Source organism: Camelus dromedarius, unplaced genomic scaffold, assembly GCF_036321535.1.
Source record: "Camelus dromedarius isolate mCamDro1 unplaced genomic scaffold, mCamDro1.pat HAP1_SCAFFOLD_153, whole genome shotgun sequence".
Classification (NCBI taxonomy): domain Eukaryota; kingdom Metazoa; phylum Chordata; class Mammalia; order Artiodactyla; family Camelidae; genus Camelus; species Camelus dromedarius.
The window spans coordinates 106,136-121,069 of NW_026989835.1; the positions used below are offsets into that span (position 1 = coordinate 106,136).

Genomic DNA, 14,934 nt, shown 5'->3' on the forward strand with positions numbered 1-14,934 from the left:
GAAGTAAACAATTTATCTAATCAATTGAAGAAGTGATGTACCGACCTCCCAGGACTGCTGTGGCAATCCAGTGAGATAACGTGTGCACAGTGTGCAGCGTGGTCCCCAGCACACAGTCAGTGCTGAGTGAGTGCCAGTGAGTACCTGGTAGGTCAGGTGTGGGTGGTGGGACTCGGTGACTGAGGAAATCTGGGCCCTGAAGGTGGGGTCCAGTCACATCTGTGAGTGATGGGCCTGAGCTGGGAGAGGCAGGGAGACCTTGCCCCCCGACCAGGGGCCCTGGGTAGGACGGCTATGGGAGGAGCACCGTGAAGTCAGCTCTTTGCAGGTGGAGCTCGAATTGCCTTTGAGACATCTAAGTGCATTGTCATGAGCTCAAAGAGGAGGTCTGGGCCCGGGCTGTGAATTTTCCTATAATCTTAATCCCTGAGGACGCCGAGGTATTGATCACTGAACGTGAAGACATACTTTACAGGACAAGTGAATAGTAGTATCATCTCTGTCATCAAAGCTCACATCTCTTTATTCATCACAAGTTTGCTATTGGGTACTTACAGAGCTCACTTCACCGCCATCCCCTGGGCTCAGGCTCCACAGTAAAGAGCTGGTGAGCCTCCCTCTTTTCCAGAAGAAGACACATTTAGCTGGTAGAATTCTGTACCTCGCCAGACTTAGAATTTTAGTTTGTTGTTTTAATTCTATTTTCTGTTAGCCATCTCCTGACAGGAGAGACGTTTTACCTCATGGACATATTTCAATTAGCTGTTACTGAGAATTGCTGATCTGATCCATAGTGTAAGTATTATATTAAACTTGTAGAGTATATATCATTTTTCTGTCTTTGCCCTTTAATTTTGTATGCCCCTTCAAGTCTCTATCCTATTTGGGGCCTTATTTTTTTAAATTAAAAAATGTCTATTTGCAGTTAAGAAAACAAAAGAAAAGAAAAAATACACATGATAGCTAAACTTAGAAAATATCTAGTGTGTTTTCTGTCTCAGCAACGGAGGGTTCTAGAAACTCGTGAAAACCTTCATTACACAAGTTTCTTAAAATGCTGATTAAGAAATAAAACCTTCTTTCTTCATCTTTCAAGCTGCACAGCTAATTGTGAAGAAAGTGAGGGGAAATCCTCAGAAGCCAAGACAAACCAGAAAGCAGGAATTCTGGGTGATACACGAGCCTTAGAAGCCCTGGGGTGCCTGTTGGCTCCTGTACTGAGTTTCAGTTGCCTTGACAGGAGGGTAGGAGCTGAGCCCGAGTCTTCTCACACTGGGAGTTGGATGACTGATCATATGTAAGGCCAAGCCCATTCCGAGAAGCATGGTTTACTAAAGGGTTAACTATGAAAAAAATTCCTCAAGGTAAGACAGTAAGGAAAGTCAACTTTTTTGGAAGAGGGGAAAAATAACAAATCCAAAGTAAGGATATAGTTTAAAGCTCTTCTGGCATGAGAGTAACCACAAACTCCTGGCAGAGAATCACAGCTACTCCTGGAATGAGAAGCTGTGGTTTGAATGAATCAGTGAGCAGCCATTCCGAAAAAGGCCTCCAGAGTCTTGAGGATCAAGATACTTGACTGCAAACACCTGTCTTCCAAGGTCTCTATCAAATAACCAGAAAGGTTTTAAAGGAAAGAAGCCATAATCATAGTTTTATTTCTTAACATTACTTTATGCTAGGAATTCAGAGGTGACTATGGAGTTGTCTCCTCTTTTATGGACCTTACCTTCTCTTTGGGGAGACAAACTGACATAGTTGGGGAGCTTGGTGGAGGGAGGTGATAGTCTGTTGCAATTAGCCAGGAGAGGAGATTAAGAAAGCAGTGAAGGGTGGGTGAACTTTTTAGCTAAGGACATTATTGTTCTGCTGGCCCTTAATTGCAGGCTCAATGAGTAGTCACTGGAGGGAATAGATCTTACGGAGGATGGACTTAGCTCAGGCCTCTTTAGAATGGACAAGTGAACCTGGAGAAAGACAGTCAAATCTGTGCAGACATTAAAGTTCACTTGAACGTGCTCCATCCCTGAGCCAAAGATAGGACAAATATGCAGCACTTCTTAAGGACAGAGGAGTGGTTTTTAAGGTTCTCCAAGAATGAAGCCCAGGGAACCGAGATGGCCAGTTGTCAAACTGTGACTTTGCACTTAGGACGGTGTACCCACCAAGGGTATTGGCCTTTTATACATTTCCATTTCTCTTTAATACATGTCAGGTGATGAGGACGTGGGCACAAGTGTTTGACATCTTGTCGAGGCGACTTTGGGTACCTGCCTAGAAACGCGGACACGGCTACAGCTGCGTCACACATGTTGCCGCCCATCCCACTCCCCGGCTCCGTGATCACGGCAGAGTGGTTCCTTGTTGACCTGTCCATCTCCTCTGTGACATCATAACCCATGAAAAGACCGGAGAGTATTAACTTGGCTTTGTTAAAGTCAAAGGAACAGATCTAATATGGAGTCAGATTTGTTCTTTCCTATTTCAGTATTGCCATGGAGAAGACAGTTTGGGCAGCTTTTTATAGGGTCCTCGAGGCTTTCTCTCTCAGCCTCTGGGCACCTTTATTGAAAACCCTACATAGCTGTCTGGAGTGCTGGAAAACCACTCCGACTGTTTTGCCCTGAAGATGTGTTCAGTTTATAACTCATCTCTACTCCTTGGAAAACAACTCAATAAAAACTCAGTTGGTTTTCCACCAGCCATGGGCAGGGGTGAGGGATACCTTGTTATTATTTCATAAAATAATAATAATAATAAAAATAGTAATAATAAAAATAATAAAAATAATAAAAATAATAATAATAATAATAATAAAAAAAGAAGTCTTAAAACAGCACTGGGCACATAGTTGAGAGTCAATAAATGCTTCCTGGCTTAAATCAAAAGTGATGACTCAGTGATTCCATGGCTGCTGTATTGGCTGAGCTAGTTACTCCTTTGCTCCATTACACATTTTTTTAACTGAAAAAGAAATACATGCAAATGGTTAAAAAAAATTCAAACAGCACAAAAATACACAAGTGAAAGAAGTTTTCCCTCATCCTCTGTTCTTCCGGCCCTCCCTGGAGATGCCACTGTTTACTATCCTTTGGGTGCTTTTCCAGATATGCTATGCACATTCCCACCTATGTATGTAAATTCCTTTAAAGTTTTAGTTATTTTTAACTTAAAGGGATTTAAATCCTCAAGTGGCTTCTGCCTGGGTAATAGAACAGAACAAATCTGACTCCATATTAGATCTTTTCCTTTGACTTTAACCCTATGCTCTGTCTCCTAGGCTTCATCTTGCTTGTAAAACAATGTTGCTTAGAGCCTGAAATATACAGGAGAACCTATTCTGAAGGCTCTGATCTTTAAGTATATTTAACACATTTTCATTCATAAAAAGATTAGAAATTGCAGAATAGAAAATAACGTTTGTTTTGTTAGAGGTTTACAGAGATTTGACCCAGGCAGATAGCTGCAAGAACAAAGGATTCTAACAAGAAGGAATTCCTACACCAAGAAGATTGCAACAACCAAGCACGTAGGAAAAAAGCCTGAATTCTGACTTGGGGAGATGGTTTTCCAGGACATTAGTTTGCCATCTAGGTCTACAGAAACTTGCTATTCCATACCCCAACACCTGGTCTCCCAACTTATTGGCCTGTCCTGCACTGAAGAGAATGAATTTGGATTTGGTAGCACTCCTATATACCTAGCAAGCTGGGCACTGGAACTGAGTGTTATGGAAACAACAGGCCAGCCAAGGAACAATCACCACTCGGAGTGTTGGCGTACTCAGATTTATTATGCCGGCGGGCTCAGAGGGGCTTCTGCTCCGAATTTCTGAGCACCCACCTCCAAGACATACACATGAAGTTTTAAAGGGTTAATTACAAGTAAGGGTGTATTAGCCAATAAGGCTCAAGCAACAAAAAGCAAGGAATCAGCACACTGGTGCTTGTCAACTTGTAATAGACACTTGTTGAGCTTCGATTTACGGCTTAGCTTGTTAGCCCAGTAAACTGACACTAAACTTCAGATTTACGAGTTAGCCCAGCAGAATTTAGATCAGTAAACTGACACATCACACTTAGATTTGTGACTTAGCTTGTTAGCCCAGCTGGGCTTTTCCTTCACATGAGGACAGCTCTCCCACACCCAGGGAACTACTGTGAGCCCTTGATGGTTCCACTAGGGTGGAGTGTGGTTTACCCAGGACGGATGGGGACTATGCACCAACACTCAGGCAGTCTGCTCTGTCTGGGGCTCTGATCTTGAACCACCCCGCTCCCTGCCAGCCCAACACCTGGGACAGTGGAGCTAAGGCAAAGATCGTGCCTGCCTGTTTCCCAGCGTGTAAAAGGGGAATATGTACTCTTCCCAAGGTAGTTCTGAGCGACAACACCTGCGGGTGCTTGGTTCCCAGACCAACAGAAAACCCTGCTCCGCGTGGGGGCAACAGGTGTGATACCCGTAGGGGTTCTGCAGCAGCATCGGATGGAGGGCTGGATCAGGGAGGTAAAACTTGAGCTGCGGGCCTTGAAGTGTTACAGAAGGGTACAGAGGCAGGACTGCCGCCTTCTTCAGGGTGCCACCAGAGGTAAAGCTTTTTCTCTCCATCCTCGCTAGGACCTTACCCTTTCAGGATCCCTCCATTCTCTCTGCTATTCCTGTCCATCTGTCTCCCTCCACTTTTTCCCTCCTCTCCTCCCCCTCCCATCTTTTCCCTCCCTCACTGCCCCACCTTCTCTCGCAGAACCCAGAGCGGATTGCTGGCCCTCCTGCGCATGGGCGGTCGGTGTCAGCTGGACCGCGGGTTGGAAGCTCCAGCTCGGAGCCGGGGATTAGCCCCAAAGGCTTCTCAGCTCTGTCGCCCGGCAGGCCTTTAGCTCCTGCCCGGGGCCGGTGCCTCTGGCCGTGGAAGTGCAATGTGGGGTCTCCCGGGAAAGGGGTCAGGTGGCTGCGGGAGGGCGGTCCGCGTGTCACAGACCACGAGGGCGCGAGTCAGCCTGTGTTCAGCTGAATTGCTCGGGCCAGACCCCTCTGCCCGCGCCACCTGCCCCAGTGCCCCAGTGCCACAGCTTCCCGGGGCCAGGTGTGCACCTGCCGCCTCTCACCCAGCCGGGCTCCCCTCAGTCCGCTGCTGGTGTCCCCTTCCCCTCTCTCGCCCGCGAGTCCTCTCCTCCCGGGCTTCCTCTCCTCGGCCACCGGCCCGTTCCCACAACTGGGCGGGCTGCGTCCCAGGCGGGCGGGGTCTGCGGACCCGGACGGGGCAGCTGGGGCTGGGGCTGGGGATGGCCTCCGAGCGGGGCTGCAGCCCGCGTTTCCACCCATTTCCCTGCCCCGCGACTCCGGGGCTGCCCTGGTCTTCCTTTCCCGCTCCCTGAGGAACAGCTCAGTGGCGTCTGCACTGCTCCCTGGGCTGAGAGCCTCCGGCTGTAAAGCCCAGCTACTGGTGGAGTCGGGAAAAGGGATCCTCAGTGCCAAGCGAGCTTCTGTCTCCTCCCTCAGTGTTTCTGCCCCAGGTAAGTACCTTGAACACTTTCAGGTGTTATGATGGCGGTGCTTGTTGGTGTCATGTGTTTTTATAGTGAGAGGGATTACAGTGTTGAAAGCAGGGCTTGGTTCAGTTAAAAATGAGCTGAAGGCATAAGGCTGTGTCATCCTCCTTCCTTCCCTCTCCCAGGGTGAAAAGTGTGACCATCGATTTTAAAAAGACAGTTACATTCCCTAACTAGCCCAGCCCAGCTTGGTGTGTTAACAGGAAGAGCACCACCAGAGGCGTTGGAGACCCAGGGACATTGCAGTCCTAAAGAGCTCCTGGCACAGTTTGGTTTGTTTTGGTTTTTTGTTTTCCTTAAATTGTGGGGCAGACTAAGTAGTATAGAGGGAAAAATAATTGTCAAGAAATATTTTTTCATATAACAGCTTTATTGTGATATTGTTCACACACCATGAAGTCCACCCATTTAAATGGTACAATTCAGCAGCTTTTAGCATATTTACAGTTGTGCAACAATTATTATTCCAGAACGTTTTCATCACATCAGAAAGACCAGTGGAAATGAATGACCAATCCACCCCTCCCCAGTGGTGGTTCTAAAGAAGTTTCTTGGCTATTCTTGACCATAAATTAACTTGTTACATTCCATGAAAAATCTGGTAGGAATTCTAATCAGAATTGCAATGAATCTGTCTATCAAAATAGGAAGACTTAATGTCTTTATGGCATAAACTTCTTCTACTCATGAATATAACTGGGACCCTATATTTTCATCTCTCCAGAGCCTGGCCCATGGGAAGTCCTCACTAATTGTTGGGCTTGTGAATGATGAGATTCTATACATCATTAGTTGCAACTGTAGCCTTTCACAGAAGAGAAAATTAACCTCAGTGAAGCCAAGTGACTCTCTGATGGTCAGAAAGAGTGACAGCCAGTGCTGGAGTGATCCAGTGGACTTGGTGCTTGCAACTAAAAATATTCAGCAGCTACAGCTAAGGGGATTAGAGTGTTCTTTTATTTTTCCTTAATGGCGTTGCTTTTATTTTTACTTATTTTTTTAAATTAATTTTTTTGAAGTGTAGTCAATTTACAATGTTAGTTTCAGGTGTACAGCAGAGATTCAGTTATGAACATATGCATATGTGTATAAATATGTTTTAGATTGTTTTTAGTACAACTCATTACAAGAAATTGAATATAGTTCCCTGTGCTATATAGTAGGTCCTTGTCATTTATTTTATATTTATTAACGTGTATCTGTTAATCCCCCCTTTCCTGCCTGCTAACCACAGTTGGCTTTCTATGTCCATGAGTCCATTTCTAGGAGCACCATTTTTCTTAGTAATATATGCTGGTTGGCTGCTTTCAGTTTCAGTAATTCCATCTGTGGGTGCTTTTCTTCTGGTGGCCTTTATGTGGTTTGTACACGTGGTAATAGAGGTCTGTATTTGGGAGAACTCCAGGCCTCGTGTAGTCCCTGGTACAGAGTTCCCACTGAGTTGATGCTTGAACTGGGAAAAAAACATAGTAAATGTTGGAATTTCCAATATGGTTGAGACTTCCAGGTTTCTATAACCTGCTTGGCCCACCTTAATATTGGCTGCACCCTTACTTGGTAATTTGGTGGAATTCCATGGTATGGTGGTGTAGAGACAGGGCCTTTTATGCTTATTCTCTTTCCTTTTTCTAACACTCATTCTCCTGGGTCTCCCAGATCCTCCCCCAGCAGTGCCCAGGGCTGGCTTGGTGCTGCACTGAGGATATATTTATTAATAAGGACCTTTCCTCATCTCTTCTGAGCCTCCATTTTTTTCTCTGCACAATGAGGGCTTAGACTAGATATGTGCTTTTCAGTTTCTTTTAAAGCCATGTTTCCTTTGAGAAACAGAAAATGCAAATCACTCCTCCCATCCCAACCCTTTAGATTTTGATACAGCCTCCAAGGAGTGACATAGCACTTTGTGGAAAATTGATGTGATTGTGATTCCAGGTGGCACAGAAAAGACTCTTCAGAGATTTATTGCAGGGAGAGGGCAGGAAAGGTGCAGTATGTCACACTTTCTGGTGTGAGCACTGGAGCAGTGGCTTGGATTTAAATACGGTGTCTGACGTGGCCTCTCTCTAATCATGTACAATGTGATAAACTTCTCTACCTCAGTTTTTCTTGATGTGTCAAGTTGGCGTGATAATATTTTAGGGCTTTTGTGAAACATTATACACATAATCCATTTGTGTTTCGGTAGAAATAAGACCTGCTAGGGATTCAGGGATTTGTTTAAAAAAAAAAAATCTTGTCCATAGCAATCTGTCGGTGTGTATTTTGAATTTCCTGGAGGGTGAGGGTTGAGTCTAAAGTCCATCGTGGGACAGGTGGCCCATAGTTTTCTGTGCGCCTGATTGCCCCCTCCTCCCCAGTCCTCTTCCTCAGTCCAGGATTAAGTTCCCTAGTAGATTTACACAGAGGTCTTGTGGAAATGGATTTTCATTTTATTGTTTCACCAAGAAGGGCTGCCATCATGATCTCTGTGGTCAGGTTTTGAAGGGCTGCCATCATGATGTCTAGTCAGGTGAAGGCTATGCAATTGGGAGTTTCTATTTAATAAAAAGAAAAAAATTACAAATAGAAAATTAGAACAAGGGTGATGACAGGAGCTCTTGGAAGTGGGCACCATTAGTTTTGTTAGCTTCAGGTGCAGTGGCCTCTTGCCACGAGGACCCATCCTCTTGCTCTGAAGTTGGAGGGACCAATGGGTTGAGTGGGAATGTTAACTGAGTGTATCTCATGTGCTGGGCATTGTCCTATTTGTGCTTTGTGTTCCTTATTTGAGACAGTGAGCTCATTTAACCTCAATAGCCTCTTTAAAAAATTAGACTTTTTATTTTGAGATATAATGTAGATTCCCATGTAGTTGTAAGAGATAATATGGAGAGGGCCTATGGACCCTTTGTATAGTTTTCCTTAATGGTTCCAACTTGAAAGTTTGGGGTACAATTCATTACTGACTCACTAACAATTTGAGGTTTGTTTTATTGCCCTAATTTTATTCACGATTAAACTGGGGCTTAGAGAATCACACAGGCCTGACCAGGTCACCCACATGGTTAGTGTCGAGACGGGTGGAACGTGGGCTTGGGATTTCCAGGCAGTACCATTATGATGGTCTGTGGCAGGGAGCAGCATTCACTTTGCTGGTTTATTCATTCATTCAACAAATATTATTGAGTAACCTCTGTGGGTCAGATGCTTTCATAGGGTTATCTGATTCTTCAGCAGTCCTGAGAATCAGGTAATGTTTATATTTTTTAATCTGAGAAAATTAGCTCTAAGAAGTTATAACCCCCCCAAAGGAAATATAGCTCATAAAGGAGCGATACTAAATTTTACAGTCACCCCTTTTTATGCAGGTGGTACCCTAGGCATTTTACATTTGCAAACTTCTGTAATCCAGATATTTTCATGTAAGACAAAGATTTTTTTTTTAATTGAAGTATAGTAAAGTTTACAATGTTGTGTCAATTGCAAGGTTTTTTTTTGAATTTTGAATTAAAAAATATTTTTTCAGGAGGGTAATTAGGTTTATTTATTTGTTTCATTTTTTAAAATGAGGTACTGGTGTTTGAACCCAGGACCTCGTACATGCTAAGCACGTGCTCTACCACTGAACTGTACCCTTCTCCCCAAGGCAAGTTTTCTTATCCATTATTCTGAAGCTTAGGAGTTCAAATAAATTGGATAGAAAACCAGATCTTTTGATCCCACTGTAGTCCTTTTCTTTATATTCTGCTGAAGGAGGTTGGGGAAAGCACTTCCTTTGTTCACTTCCTTATTCAGCATTTTTCAGCAGTGACTTTGCATCAGGGCCTTGGTAGGTGCTTGGAAACAGAAAACAAGAAATGACCCTTCTCTGCAGGGCAGGAAGCCTAGACCAAAAGCTGGGTAATGTGATCCGAGCTACGGTAGCCATTTGAAGACTCTGAGGACAAACTGTACCTCCGGATTTACTTGAGCTTCCCTTGCCTTCTGGTTGGTACACACCAGGTCATCGCAACCCAGATGGACCTGCAGCCCACAGTACAGTATGTACCTCGATCTCCTCTCCCCTCTCGTCAGGGCCTGCAGCATGAGCATCCCTGACTACGTGCAGTGTGCTGAGGACCACCAGACTTTCCCCGTGGTGGTCGAACACGTGGGGATCATCTCAGAGGAGAATTTCTTTTGCATCTATAAGTGAATCACCTTGGTGAGTCAGATCAGTCCGTGCAGCTCCCAGTGGGCAAACTGTATCCACTACAGGCACCACTATGCACCCAAGAATGGGTGGAGCGACTTCCAGACCCACCGCAAGGTCTTGGGCCTTGTCATCATTACTGAATGCCTCTCGGCCAAGGCTTCGAAAAGCTCCACGTGCAGAGGAGCTGTATGGCACCACGCTCTATGACTCTCAGCTCTTTGACTTTCTGCTGCATGGGGAGGTGGCCGAGCAGCCACGCACCGAAGTGGCCTTCAATTTACGAGGACTGCAGGGTGGTGGAGAAGAGGATCGACGACTTCACTGAGTCACTCTTCATCTTGCCCAAGTCCAAGTGGCTGGACGGTGCATCCGACAATTCTGGGGACAAGATCCTCCTTCTCTGCATCCCATTTGAGAAGGAGGACATCATGGGACTGGACACAGAAAGCAGGTAAGTTTACCTGGAGGCCAGTCCACCCTGGCTGTGTGCCGGGGTTCTTCCCTACATCCAGAAAGTGATCAGCAAGGAAGAGGACTCTCTTGTAGCCAAGGGTGGAGGGAGGTGCAGCCCGCCGCTTTACAGACATTTAAAAGTGAATCCGCCTTTGTTTCAGAGAGATCCTTTTAGGGTTATTGTGGACACTTACTGCAGCTTTTCAGCCAGGACCCTGGTGGGACCCCTGGAGTTGCTGACCAATAGAGTAGCCACAGCCACTGATGCTAGGAGAGCTGGGGAGGAGGCTGCTCTGAGCTGAGATTTGCTGTAGGTCAAATGAACATCAGACGCTGAGACTTGTCTAGTAAAAAGAATGTAAACTATCTTATCACTTCCTATATTGATTACATGTCAAAATGATAGTATTTTACATACAGTAGGTTAAGATTTGTTCTTAAAATCATTTTCTAGTATTTGTTTTTTGTTTGTTGGTTTGTTTCTTTGTTTACCGTTTTAAATGTGGCAACTGGGAAACTTTCTTTACATGGCTCTCATTTCATTTATGTTGGGCAGCCTGTCTTTAGATAGTCTCATCCCTTTGCTTGTAGATGAGATGCTGAATCCCGAGAGGCAGAACGAGGCGCTGGTTGAGCTGGGGCTGGAGCCGGTGTCTCCTGCCTCCCAGGCCCAGCACCTGTTCGGCTCAGGCCCTCTCTTCCTGCCCGACAGCCAGCATGCCATGTTAGGACATCAGAATCACCGCCAGGGACCTCCGAATGAACTCCTTATGCAGGGAAAGGCGTATCACGGAGTATGGGAAAGAGCAGGGAAATGTTCATCCTCACTTTGTCCCTGTGATTAAGTCAAAGGCCCCACTTTGTCTCGGAATTACAGACGAGCTCTTCTGGGCTGCCTAACCCCCCACCATCTGCTCTGTTTCCCCGTGTATCTATAGTGCTGTCCTTCGTGCAGAAGAGGGTGACATGCCTTTGCCGAGAGGTGGTCCCCCTTTGCTGGGGAGAGTGAGGGAAGCTGTGTGCCCACGGCCTACGGCCTCAGGCCTTGAGTCTGGAGAGTACTCATGGCGGTCTGACAGGTGACGGTCGGAGGACCTGGCACGGCTGCCGGGCCCACTGTGGAGGCGGTGCTCTGTGATTCTTGAAATTAACTAAGATCAGATTCTACTTTCTGGTTATTGGTAAGTTGGAGGAGAAGATGCCAGAGAATTGATAAAAAGAATGTCCAGACCAGCCCTGTGAGTGATAGGCACAGGGGACCCGAGTCCCCCACGTGTGTGAGGTGCCTAGCGGGCTCTGGATGAATTTTCTGTTCCTCCCGGACATAACTCTATGGCTTAAGGAAGGGGCAAGTCATGTCATGGCCTGTACTTGTCCTCACAGGGCCCTGTGATCTTCATGCCCACACTCCCCTTCTGCTCCTTGGAGATGAGGTGTCAGGTTTAGGAGCCTGGGCACTGCTGAGGGCATAGCTGCCAGCACTGTGCTACACCGAGGCTGGCTCCGTTCACCTCACATGTCACCACCTGCTGAGCCCCCAGGCGTCAGTCAAGGTAGGTGCATAGGTGCAACATACGCAGAGACCACGTTCTCCCCCTGGACAGATTGATTGGTGAGCAGTGGAAGCCTAGAGCCCTGCCCCAGCCCCAGGCCAGTGCCTCCTCTTTTGTCATAGGAGGCACTGGTGTCATTTTTGCTCAGCAAATGCTTGGCTCTGACTCTGCAGACCCACCAGAGAATGCCAACTTGTTTTTGCCTTTTGAAGTCTGCCCTTGGGATTTGGCGGAGTAGCTGGATGTGTGCTTAGCCCATAGTGGTTGACACTGTCACCATTGTTTACCCAGAACCTCGTGTACCAGGCATGGCTCTCGGCATCAAAATACAACAGCGCATTAAACCTCCCTCCTGGTGGGTCTGTCTGTTTTGCTACCATAAGGGCTCAGCCAGCATCTTAACGTCAGTGAGATAACGTGGCCAGTGAGCTCGGGTCAAGCACATTCTCCTCCAGTCACTTTTACTCAATTTTTTCTTTTACTATTCCACAGTCATTAATTTTTTAAACAATGCTTTGGTACAGGAACAGCCTAATTCTCTCCTGCTACTCTTGGTGGAAGTGAGTAAAACTGTCCAGCCTGAAATGCGACCACAATTTGTAGCTCAAAAGCTGCCTAGACGCATATAGGTGGAGTTTTGGTTAGGGGCGCTGATCACGTTGGGGTCCTCCGGCAGCACCGCTCCCCTCAGGCCCCTGCCTTCCCTGGAGCAGGAGGTGAGTGTGGGTCTCACCGTCCCAGCATCCCTGGCCTCACACACTCACATAAATTCTTGTACATGCTGTCAAAATCATTTTTGTTCTTGTGTGTTTCTAATTTTCTCTTGTTCCTCTTTTCCTTTTTCTTTATTCTTTTTCTCTTGTACTGCCCAGTGAGCATGTTGTTGCGTCTGAAAATGTGGGCTGTGCACACTCTGCATTGGAAATATCCAGATTGCCCTCCGTACAGTCTCCATCGCTTTAAAGAGCAAAAACTTAACAGTTGCCTTGATCCATGTATTATCCTAGTCTTTTTTTATTTTCTAATTTTTTGGAATATTTGCTTTGTTAGCACATCACCCACTGGTTTTTGATACCTGTTAAAATCCTTGCTTTGAGGAACCTGTTTGGTCCTCCTTATATTTGGTGACAAATGCGCCCTTATTAAATTTGTTTGATTGTTTTGAAGAAGTGAGATGCGAATTGATTTTGGCGGCTGCTGAGGGATTCTTTTCATGGAGTATTTAATCTTGTCAAGTCAAAGTCTGCAGCATCTTGCTCGATTCCTGCTTTTACACAAACGTGCTCTTCACGCGGTTCCTGGCTGTCACAGTGTGACGTGCGTGATGGCACTTCCTGGCCAGCGGTCACTGGTGAGAAAGTGGCAGGCTCATGGGTGTGCAGCTGCAGGGGACGCTGTTGGAGGAAGCAGTCACCGTTTACTTATTTAATTTTTTTTTTTTGCATTCAACATCCCTGTGCCATTTACTTTACTTTGCCTTCATAAAGGGGCAGAAGTGGGTCTAAAATCCATGCCACTCTTGTGTTCCCTTTACGAGGCTGGTTTTTCTGAGTATCAGGAAAACATGGCCTTCTCCTAAGTAGCTGGCTCACCTGGATCTTGTTGACACAGCGACCGCTAAAGGGGACCGTAGCTTCCTCTCTTCTCCAGCCAGTGGGCATTCAGAGCCGGGTCTGTGCTTTGCCTCAGCAGCCATGCAGGCCTCCCTGCCCCGGCCTTTACTTTTAACCCATGTTGGCATAAATATCTGACTCCGTGTCTGTTGCAGCTGATTTCCACCACTGACGGCCGTGTAGTTAGTTTGCGGTAGGGAGTCTGCAACACCCCAGCCAACCTTGAAGGAAGATGTTTTGGCCGACCTAGGACCTTGGATTCTCACCCCCATCATGGTTCATCTCACTCGGTGGAAGGGTTTGTCCACCACCATCATGCTGAACATGAGGCCTTGTTTCTCCTTTCATGCTCTGGTCCAAATGTGGACACTTCATTTATCACTGAATTTGTATCGCTTGAGACAGGCCATAATATCTGAATGAGTCCATCACATTCTGGGTGGGGAACAGAACAGAAGTAATTGTCACAATTAGATGGAGACTAGGCTGTCCGTGTTGGCTAATGCTGGCTGGGATCTGTGATGGCCGGGCTGTGCCCTGGACACAGGCCTTTCCCGTGGCTCCCGAGAGCCCAGGGGTTGGAGTGAGAACAGCCTTGCCTGGGTTCCTCCATCCTCATCTGCTCACTGGCAAGTGTGTCTGCTAATTAGGAGCTCCCCCAGACCTCGGGCCCTTCAAAGCTCAGACCACGGGAGAACCTTGAGTCCCTTCTCCTGGGCCTCCTTTGTGAGAATCCAGTGCCTTCTGAGGTGACCAGCGGCAGGAGATGCCTCCCCCTCCAGGGAGCACCCTACGGAGGACTGTTAGTCAGTGTACCATGCTGTGAACTTGGGGGGTTACGGCCATGGTCCCTGTAGAACCACATTTGAGATGGGCTTAGCGACGGAAATAATAGGACTGATTCCAGGGCAGGGATTAGGGGAGGGAACATTGGAAATTGAATGTGACCTCAAACACATAGTTGGGTGCTGGGGCTGTTACTAAAATGGGGAGTCTGGGAGGTACCTGCCAGGAATCGAATTCCAGAGTAAATGGTTAACATGAGGCATTTTTAAGATGCCATTTGTCATCCAAGTTAGGACTTCAAAGAGGCACTCGTGTCTATGAGATTGTGGCTCAGGTGAAGGAGCCGGACTATAGATACACGTTGGGAGTCGTCATTCTTAGCTGGTGTTCATAGCCTTGCATGTGAATTAGATCATCTCGAGAGCTGCAGACTGAGGCTGAGGGGGGGCAGGGCCCTGCCTGTGTTGGAGGAAAGCCCAGACCATGCAGCTTTGGTGTGTCAGTCAGCGGCATTTGCGATTTTCAGCCTAATGCCATTTATCTTTAAGGGGCCGGGGGGTGTGCAGGGCCAGCCAGGAAGAAATCTGAAGGGAGGGTCGTGGCCACGTGTGTGTCTTGGGAACATGCAGAGTCTGCAGGGTCCTGGAGGGTAGACTTCTTAGAAGCTGGAGTTGGAGTGAGGAGTGGGCAGAAGGTAGTCACACTCACCTGTGAGGGAGGGGGGAGTCCTTGGGAGTCCCCACCCTACCGGACTCGCTTTCCCATGAACAGACGGCAATCATACAGAGTATCTGAAGTGAGAAAGG

General features: G+C 46.8%; 1 protein-coding gene across 32 annotated transcripts in view; it reads left to right on the forward strand.

The window, feature by feature from the left end:
* LOC135320890 (uncharacterized) overlaps positions 1-14,934 on the forward strand; it is a 143,275-nt gene that overhangs the window by 74,279 nt on the left and 54,062 nt on the right. For 30 of the 32 annotated variants that reach the window (XM_064484033.1, XM_064484065.1, XM_064484058.1 and 27 more), the window contains one exon: positions 9,403-10,174. The exons of 1 other annotated variant lie outside the window; for it this stretch is intronic. The gene's annotated coding sequence lies outside the window, so the exon portion shown is untranslated. The remainder of the gene's footprint in view (positions 1-9,402; positions 10,175-14,934) is intronic. One more of the 32 variants, XM_064484035.1, reaches the window with a different exon arrangement.